The following is a 10,455-nucleotide window of genomic DNA, read 5'->3' on the forward strand; positions in this document are numbered from 1 at the left end:
CTCAGAGGTCATCTATGTTAGGCTAATGTTCACTTATAAGTGAGTATATATCTTGCATGTCTTTCTGTTTCTGGGATACCTCACTCAGGATGATCTTTTCTAGTTCCACCCATTTGCCTACAAATTTCAAGATTTCCTTGTTTTTAATAACTGAGTAGTATCCCATTGTGTAAAAGTAACACATTATGAATTCTTTGGATACCTTGATTTCCAACTGGCAAGTTTCTAAGGAACTGTTCAATATCTGAATTGAAATTTACTTGTATCACTGGCAATATTTGTGTTTGCATATGACCTGTGTGGATGTTAGAACTAATTTTGCTTCCTTTCAAACTCTTTTATGTGACACACTCTCCTTATATAATATGATGAACTTTTGTGTCTGTGCTGATGTGTGCACCCCTGAATATGGAAGTCAGAGGACAACTTTTAGGAATTGGTTTTGTGCTTCTACCATATGGGTCCAAATGTTAAGACTATGTTGTCCATAAGGGACTTTGCCAACTGCACAATCTTACAATCTCCTTGCTTATGTATTATTTGGAGCCTATGTTTGACTTGAGCTCGGGTACCACTACTTTAGCCCACTGAGGGCTAAGCATTAGGCTTGCACAACACAAGATTTTCCTCTTCATTGTGATGTCACATTTCTTCTTTGCTTTTATTACTCATGGTTAAGTTCCACTACCAGGAACTATGGACTATTGGTTAAAGTTCAGTATCTGGAGGGTGACATTAGCTGACTTACACAGCATTTGCTTCCTATTTCTTTCATGTTCCCTCAGCTTCCACCTGTCCCATGAGGAGCTGTAGATGGTTCTGGTCCCTGGTGGTTTTCTGAAAGCCAGGACTGAGACCAAAAGATGAGCAATATACCTTGCAAGTTAAGGTTTCTGTTTGTAGTTAAGAATAAAATTTTGTTTGCTTTGTATATGTTAATATTTCTGTTTACAGTTAACATATTCTGGTTTGTCCAGTGTTACTTGCAAGTCAAGATTTTTATTTGTAATAAAGAACAAGTTCCTCTTTCTTAGAGCTGATATAAACTGCAAAACATATTTTTCAGCCTACACTAAACTTGTGAACCCATTCCCATGATATTTATCCTTACCCTTGTTCCTTTCCTTTCATTAAATCTTTATGATAATGTTTAACAGCCAACTTTCTTGTCCATGAAAACAGTCTGTCTGCTCTACAAAAAGAGACTTCAAGAGTACAGCAAGGGCTGTTCTCTCAAATCATAATTTAGGGTGAGACCTCCAGCTTGCTAGTTCCAGGTGCACACCAAGATACATCGCGCCTTAACTAGACAATCATGGATTTGTTTTTCTCATTGAAATTTTCTTGTTTAACAGGCTCTGTTTTATCATGACCCTATTAGAGGCAGGAGCTAAGCAATACTTCCATAAGAGGGATCTGAATCATAATTCAGTACCTATGTTTTCCAACCTAGGCTTCTATCTGTTTCCTGTAGTTGTTATTTGGAGACTTTCCTGTCCTTTTCTTCTCTTTATTTTTTCCTTTTTCCCCCTTTCTTATCAGACCCTGCTGATTTGGTAACTTCCTTTGGTTACTAGTATTATTTTCTTCTGTGGTTACCTCTTCATTGGTATACTGTGTATTCTGTTAATACTTGCAGTTCATCAATAAATGCTTTGTGGCTCATATGTTAGTTTATTTTTTTAAAAAATTATACTAAGTTCTTGAGTTCCATCTGTTAAGTTTAGTTAATTATATTATTAACGTTTTCCTGCCCTTGTTCTTGGTTCTTGGTCCTACCAATTATAGACAAATTTGAACCTATTTTTGTCTCTGTTCTTTTGTGAGTTATTTCATGAGTTATTTCAAGGCCTTGTTAATAGGTATTATTTAGAAAGATTCCACAATATATGCTCAGACCTAAAGGCTTCCTTCCTATATCTTCCGTTATGCCAGTTTCAGTGGCTTCTTGGAGTAAGGAATAATATGCTCTACTTTTCAGAGGTGAGGGCCTCCTGCTCCACAGAGGTTTAAGGAGTAAATGTACCTTGGAACAGTAACTGTCAAATCTTTCACACCATCTCTTTTAGGACTGCACACCTGCTGTTTACCTTCACATAATCTTAGTAAAGGAGCCTGATCTCTGGCCCTGAGTTGCCATGTATCTTTTAGCTTTTTTTTAAATATAACCATACTATACCACATTGCTTTGAAGCCTCTACAGAGCTCCAAAGAGCTTTCAGTTGTTATTTTTATTATTTTTTATATTTATCAGTTTTTAATTTACTTTTTTGTTTGTTTCACCAAAAATTATTTCAGAAGTACCTTCACCTTTTTCTGTTTCCATATTTACTCTTAGATTTTTATATTTGTCATAAATTCTAACACATACTTTCATGATTGTTAGCAAATATTGTACTTTTGCATATTTTGCAGCTCCCCAATGGAGGAGCATCTCTCATGTCAATATCCATTGCATCATAATTGGTCTCTCTGCTTTTGACATTGGTCATAGGTTAAATGTAAACTTACTGCTTGAGTAAGTCATAAACCCCTCTATTAAAAACCTTAACATCTCATTTTGGTGTTCTATATTTCATAACAGAGTATCTGCCCAGATATTGAGTTTGGGTTTTGAAACAAAACTTCAGCCTCCCAATTCCCAACTCCTGAAAGCTTGTTGACTCCAGAATGAGGAGTGGTGACTTAGAATGTAATGACACAGGAGACTGCCATAGAGCAGATCTCTAAAAAGCAAAGTCTCCTAAAGCAGTTTCCCATATATTATAAGCCTTATATATCCAAGTTAATATAAACGTAGGTTACTTAGCTTCATCTTACTTCCAGTTCTCCACCTAACAACCTCCAGAGAGAAATAGATAGCCTATACAATAAAGATGAAGTTTGTTAAATGTGTAGAGAAGCTCAAAGAAGCTACATTTTTTAATTGTTTAGTTTTTTGAGACAGGGATTATTTTGTATTATCTTGGCTGTGCTGGACTTGCTTTATAGACCTAGCTGGCCTTGAACTCACAGCAATCCACCTGCCCCTGCCCCTGGAGTTCTGGGAGTAAAGGAGTGTGCTACCACACCAAGCTCCACAAATACTCCATTTTTATATGATTTGCTAGCTTTAATTTCCTTTGATTTGTTAGGGAAATACACTAAGAACTCTATCAGATGATATATGGCCTTATACTAGGAAATTCTGGTGGAGATGATTGACATGAATATAGGAAAGAAGAGAATGCTCTATTAAGGAAAACCTCAATTTAAATTAACAAATTAATGAAACTCAAAGTATAAATTAATTGTGAGTCCACTTAACATACTAACAATCATTTTTGATTCATCAACATTTGCAAACACACAATTCTAGGATGAGCTTTAGAGTTTTATCCTATCAGCTAGCCAGAATACCATTAGACTCTGTCTGGGGTGGTATCTTCTCAAGCATTTTGCATGCATTATTTGGTGTGAAGTGAACTGAGTTGTGAGTTGTTACTGATGTTGTCTCTGCTCCTGGCTTATAGTTTATAATTTATAGTATTGTCCATTTCTGTTACTTGAAAAAGACACAAAGGCAATTTCTAAGTATTGTTTTCATTATCCGCAAAGAAAAGTAATTCCACAAAATACAGGACATCTTAAAAACTCTCTTTTATCATGTAATATAACTACTTTTTCTTCTTTTTTGTTGATATATTCAGAGTACACCTCAATTATTATCCCCTCACTTGTATCCTCCCATTCCACACTCCCTCCCTCCCTCTTTCACCCTCTTCCCCTTCCCTAGATCTATGACAGAAGGGGACCTCCTCCCACACCATATGGTCACAGCCTATCAAGTCTCATCCTGCTGGCCTGCTTATCTTTCTTTGAGTGCTTCCAAGGAGAAGTGGTCAAATGTGGGACACCAGAGTTCATGTCAGAGTCAGTCCTCTCTCTCCAAACAACTATGGAGAATGGGGTTCAGTGCTTACTGCATGTATTGTCCTTGGATGGTGCAATAATTTGAGCAGAACCCCCTGGATCCAGATCTGTCCATCATGATGTTCTTCTTGTAGGCTTCTAAGGCCATTTGGATCCTTCTATTTCCCCATTCTCCCATTATTCTCTCACCTACAGTCCCAATAAGAAGTCCCCACATCTATCAAAAATCTCCTGGTAAGTGAAGACTTTCATGGGATTATTCTTTTGGGCTAGTGTACAATTATAAGTGAGTATATACCATTTAAGTCTTTCCAGGTCTGGGTTAACTCAGTCAGTATGATCATTTCTAGTTCTATGCATTTGCCCACACATTTCAGGATTTCCTTGTTTTTAATAGCTGAGTAGCTTTCCATTGTGTAAATGTAACACAGTTAATTTATCCATTCATCAACAGGTGGACATTTAGGTTGCTTCCAGGTTCTGGCTATTATGAATAAGGCTGCTATGAACATGGTTGAGCAAAAGTCCTTGTTGTGTGGTAGAACATCTTTTGAGTATATTCCAAGGAGTGGAATATCTTGGTCTTGAGGTAGCCCTATTCTTAATTTTCTGAGGAAGCACCAGATTGATTTCCAAGTGATTGTACAAATTTGAAGTCAAAGGATTGTTCCCCTTTCTCCACATCCTCACCAGTGTGTGCTGTAACTTGAGTTTGTTTTGTTGTTGTTGTTGTTGTTGTTGTTTTTTTATCTTAGCCATTCTGGTGGGTGTAAGATGGAATCTCAGAGTCATTTTCAGTTGCATTTCTCTGATGACTAAGAATGTTGAACATTTTGGTTAAGTTTTTCTCAGCCATTTAATATTCCTTTGTTGAGAATTCTCTGTTTAATTCTGAGCCCCATTTCTTAATTGTGTTATTTGTTTTGTTGGAGTTTAATTTCTTAAGCTCTTTATATATTTTGGATATTAGCCCTTTCAGATATAGGGTTGGTGAAGATCTTTCCCTAGTCTATAGGCTGTCACTTTGTTCTATTGACAGTGTCTTCTGCTTTACAGAAGCTTCTCAGCCTCACAAGGTTCCATGTATTAATTGTTGACCTTAGAGCCTGGGCTATTGGTATTCTGTTCAGGAAGTTGTCTCCTGTGCCTATAGTGTAATTCTTATAGGTTTGCCATTATACATTACTCGACCCTTTTCCCTTGCTGCTTTTAATATTTTTCTTTGTTCTGTATATTATTTGTTTTAATTATTATATGAGAGAAAGATTTTCTTTTCTGGTCTATTTTATTTGGTATTCTGTAGGTCTCTTGTATGTTTATATGCATCCCTTTCTTTAATTTGGAAAAGTTTTCATATATTATTTTGTTAAAAATATTTACCGGGCCTTTGAGTAGAGTGTCTTCTCTTTCCTTAAGGCCTCTTATCCTGAAGTTTCATCTTTTCATGGTGCCCTTGATTTCATGGATGTTTTGTGTCAGGAATTTTTCAGATTTTGCATTTTCTTGATTGTTGATTCAAGTTCTATGATTGTATATTCAGGTCCTGAAATTCATTCCTCCATCTCTTGAATTCTATTAGAGAAGCTTACCTCTGTATTGCTTGCCTTTTTCTCTAAGCCTCTAATTCCCATTTTTCTTCTGTCTGTGCCTTTATTCTTGTTTCCATTTTCATCTTCAGATCTTGAACTGTTTTATTGATTTCTTTGTTCTTATTGTTTGTGTTTTCCTGAATTTCTTACAGTATCTCTCTACAGACCTCTTTTATGTCTTCCACCTGTTTGGCCGTGACTTCCTATATTTGTTTATGGATTTTATTCATCTCCTCCATTATCATCTTCCTTACTGATTATTTGAGGTCTTTTCTTGTATTTCATTTGTGTTTGAGTTCTCAGGGTTGCTTTCTTTGGGATAGCTGGGATCTAAAGATGCCATATATTTTGTTCTTGTTTTGTTTTGGTTTGGTTTTTCAAGACAGGGTTTTTCTGTGTAGCTTTGGCTGTCCTGGACTCGCTTTGTACACCAGGCTGGCCTCGAACTCACAGTGATCCACCTGCCTCTGCCTCCCGAGTGCTGGGATTAAAGGCGTGCGCCACCATGCCCGGCTGTGTTGTTTGTGTTTTTATGCTGCCCTTTAGTCATCTTGCTGTCTCTGATGTTGGGAGGTAGGTTCTGGTGTCCTTCACTGGTCTTTGAGAGTGGATTGTTGGTGAGAGATTATAGGTTGAAACCCTTGCCAGTGGAGATCAATGAACTCTTCCCTGGAACAGGCAGGTGACATGGTTTCAGCTCCAGGATACTTTGCTCCACGTCCTGGGCTCCTCACCGGGTCACAAACTATAGGTGCTGTTGTTCTGCAGCCCCAGAATCAATTCAAGGTAGTGTATGTAGAAGCAGTTGTCCTGTCTTTGTCTTGGCTTTGAATACCTGGCCCTCAGGCCTTGGGGCTTTGTGTCATAGGCTCAGATCACCCTAGCATGCCTGACCCCTGTTTGTTTCTAACAGTTGTTTAGGTTTCTGCCTTATCCCTCTAGGTAGTGGGGCCTAGGTCTGGCCCCTAGGGAGAGAGCAGCTACTGCCTTCTGATTGTTGTTGGTCAACTAGATTTCTTCCCTGTTCCCTCAGACCTACCTCGCCTCTCTCATAAGCTTGGGAGGTGCTGATAGGCTGGAGAGTGAAGCTAGGCCAGGTCAGTTCTTCCAAATTATACAGGGACTGTCCACTGGAGCCAGTAGGTAGGTTCTTGCCTGGTCCCCTTGAGACTGCACAGCGGTGGTGGTTCAGTGCATTTTGACTGCTAGGGAAGTCCCACTGGGCTGGGGGAGCTGTGTAGTTTTCTGTCTTATTCCTTCATGTCTACCTATCCTCTTGGGTGAATTTTGGAGACCCTGATGGGCTGTGGAGCCTGTCCAGGCCAGGTCAGATATGCTCAATTGTGCAGAACCAATATGCTGGGGCAGATCGCCAGGTTGCTGACGGGTCCCATTTAGATCGCATCTGTGGCTGAAAAGGGTGTCTACAGCTGCCTGGGCCCCTGTGTGACACCTGGGGCTTTCTGTGGACTGGCAGGGGGTCCATGGGGAGTGGTCTGAGGACAGATCCACCCATTTCCCTGAGATTTCCCCAAGCCAGGAGCTCTGGTGCTGCACTGCCTGGAGTTCAGTCCAATATACCAAGTTCCTGTTATAGAGCAGGGCTGTAGTTTGCAGGCAGTTCCAGTTCAGACTCTGTGGACTGGAGCTCAGTCCTCTATCAGCTGATGGATAATCCGAGGCCCGACCCGCCTGTGGTCTATACTGTGTAGGCCTCTCTCACCTAGTGTTCTCTGGGTCTTTCTGTCTATGGCTCCTAGTCGGGTCCTTTGTCATCTTCCTGTAGATCAGATACAGTGCAGTAATCAGCGCTGCCATCATGGAAATCATCCTATAACTACTTTTTTAAAAAGAAGGGACCATATAGATGCAAGATTACACAGCTACAATTGAAAGATATAAGAACTTGTATTTCTGAGGCTTAAATTAGAATGTCAGGTAAATTACAAATGTCCTTACATCCTTCCTATAGATTTACTATGCATATCACTACAACATTGGGCAAACTGGGATCAACAAGATGGACTTATAGCTACTTTTTGGTGATCTATTTACTGTAAGTTGTTAAATCTGAATGAAAGAGGCACTAAGGAGCTCAGCTTTTCAGTATAAGAAAATTACTATTCCAATGGTAGAGCTGTTCTCACATAAATACGAGTTGTGTATGTAAATTAATATAAAATATAGTCCTAATTGTGAATCTATTCCCATTAACATTTTATAAACACTAAAATGGCTCTTCCATTGAGATGACTGTGTTCTTTAAACACATTACTAAACCAATTTTCTCTGAAAAACATATTTATTATCAAACATCAAATTAAAACAAAATTCCATAAAAATGTTTTCATGAGAAAGGAACTAAAGAGATCATTTCAGTTACAGAAATCTAATTTGTATAAGAAACTATATATTTCTTTCTGCTTTTCTTTATTTCTTATTGAAAATTAATTTAAAATTATCTTTATTTTTATACTGAAGGATAAATCAAATTGGTCAAGATTTATCTACCCATCCCAGAGGAAGAAAATACAACATTTAGGTAGGAGTAAGAGTTAGGGGGTCCATCCGTGAGGAAGATATGAGCTATTCTGGAAAAAATCAGGGTAGAACCTCTTGGGGAGGGTCATAGCTAAACATCTTTTCCTAAGTACCTATGTTCCACAACAGGACAGACCTGTGTCAGAGGAAGGAAAGAAAAAAGGGAAAGCATGGATCTAGGAAAAATAGTTAGGGGTCAGAATAGAAAGGTCATTTCAGATACAACTCAGGAAGGAGATGGCAAAATTGGCTTTTAGTCTTATTGAACTCCTACATATTTTCCAAATTAGTGGTGACATAATTGGTAGGGTATTAAGTAAGATCTTCTAAGGTGAATGCTAAGGTTAGTGAATAATACAGGTAATCAAGTGTATGTGTGCCGTTCAGTCTGGACTTCCCCCACCCAGTTGTGATTGGTGGATCCAGAGAGGGTAAGTGGGGCAGGAATGGCTGGGAGCAAAGAGACCTCAGGTGGCCATGACATGATAACAGATACTCATGTGGCAGACTGTAGTGAGACAGCTCATTTAATGGGGGCAACAAAGGCAATTTAAACCTTTGGGGGATGAGTAGAGGCATTCAGGGTAACTGTACATCATTGGTTGGGCCACAGTGCTAGGGATTTTATATAAGGGGAGAGAAAGTTTAACCTAGCTACCAGACTATATGTGATTTTATGGAGGGAGGGGCAGCAATGGTGGTAGTGCATGGCTATATACACCAGGACATTCAGGCCTGGGAGGGGAGGATTCTACTTCTGCTTGACTCAAGATGAGATTTCTGGGGTTTGAACATGCCTCAATCCCATTCTTACTTCCAGATAGCTTCCAACCCTGTGAATTTCTATCTCTACATCTACATTTTTAACATAAAGATGAGGCATTGTTAGAAATAGTTTGGGATTGAACCAGAACCTGGTGGGTGGTGACTTTGACAAGGTTGATTACTTGTTGCTGTATAAAATGAAGGAATCAGAGATGTAAGAGGAGGAAGGTCCTAATATCAAGGATGGTGGCAAAGAGGAGAAGAAGCTGAGTTACCAGAAGGTTTGAGTACCATGGTATAGGGGTATGCGGGATATAATGGGGTCAGAGATCTTGCTGAAAATACTTAAGTACCTATAAATTTTGTTTTCCTAGCCAAGATTCATTAACATTGAAACAGCATCCCTTCCTGAATACAACACAAAGCCCTCCCTGCTCAGCTGTCAGCAGGTTGAGAACTCTCCTGTTTTGTAAGGTAACCTCTGTGAGGCAGGTTAGCTGCTGCTTGAGGGACCCAAGGCTATTTGAGGTGGAGGTCACAGCCTGGTCAAACTTGCCCTGGAAGTCATCTTTACCAAGGCTGCCCCAGTAGCTTCTATTGTGCCTGGTGATACAGCCAGGCCAAGTCCAAGGTGGAGAAACAGGGGCATAAAGATTTCTCTCTTTCTTTAGTCCTCTCTTAGCCACCAAGAGATTTTTTTTCAGACTCATACAGGTAGACTTACAGGGAAATTATTACAGGGGTACAATACCTTGGAAGGTGAAGTTGGTAAAGGGATTGATAATTTTATTGCACCAAAGATAGGGGGCCTGGGGGGTATGGGGTATGGTTAATATATATATTGGCTTGGTGACAGTAATGATATGGGAACATGCAGATTGAGACATGGAAGAGTGCACTATGAGACAAAGGGGGAAAGGTAGATTTTAAAAAGAGGAATGTTTCCTAACTTTCATGTGGGTAAGGGCTCATGGGGTTCATGAAACAAGATGTTAATGAGAACAGCTGCCAACAGTAGCTATGAAAAAGAACTGTAGAAAAAATGCTAGAAGTAGTTAGGTAAGTTGTTAGGGGGGAAAATACATGTATTACATGTATTGTAACTAGCAATGGGTGCTTGGACCTCCTTAGTGACTTGATTTCCTGATCCATGATGTGCCAGTAAACTAGGACTGGCTGTTGAGCTGGAACAAGCTGTCAAGAAACATGAAAGTCAATGGCACAGTATCAAGCAAACAGGTGTGAATAAAACCTGTCTGCTACTCCTGTCCTCCAACATTCATTCCAGGGTTCTGGGATATATATCTCTGGAGGTTTGGTTGTTGCTTTGAGTATTTTATCCTGCTATTTATATTGTGAAATTCTAATAGCAGCAGCCCCCATAGGTGTCAACATCCTTGAGACAGAATTTGTCTCTATTTGCTTACCAAGCAGGCAAAGGGAAATCAAGGCCAAGGAAGTCTAAATATATTGGGATTCTCAAAGGGTCCTGGTACCCTATTAGAGGTAGTATCCTGTTCATATAACTTTGTTGTACCCATAATAAGTTTCTGTAATAACAAATCTTCAGTGGTGGAAATTGGTAAGATTAGTGAGGTGCTAGCTGATTGGTACAAGAGTTTGACTGGAGAATAAAAAAGACAGCCAG

General features: G+C 39.3%; 1 protein-coding gene across 1 annotated transcript in view; it reads left to right on the forward strand.

Annotated features, from left to right (window-relative positions):
• Hltf (helicase like transcription factor) overlaps positions 1-8,598 on the forward strand; it is a 674,625-nt gene extending 666,027 nt beyond the window's left edge. The window contains exon 26 of the transcript XR_007831908.1: positions 8,588-8,598. The gene's annotated coding sequence lies outside the window, so the exon portion shown is untranslated. The remainder of the gene's footprint in view (positions 1-8,587) is intronic.
• The last annotated feature ends 1,857 nt before the right edge of the window (positions 8,599-10,455 follow it).

The sequence above is a fragment of the Acomys russatus genome, chromosome 15, assembly GCF_903995435.1.
Source record: "Acomys russatus chromosome 15, mAcoRus1.1, whole genome shotgun sequence".
NCBI lineage: Eukaryota > Metazoa > Chordata > Mammalia > Rodentia > Muridae > Acomys > Acomys russatus.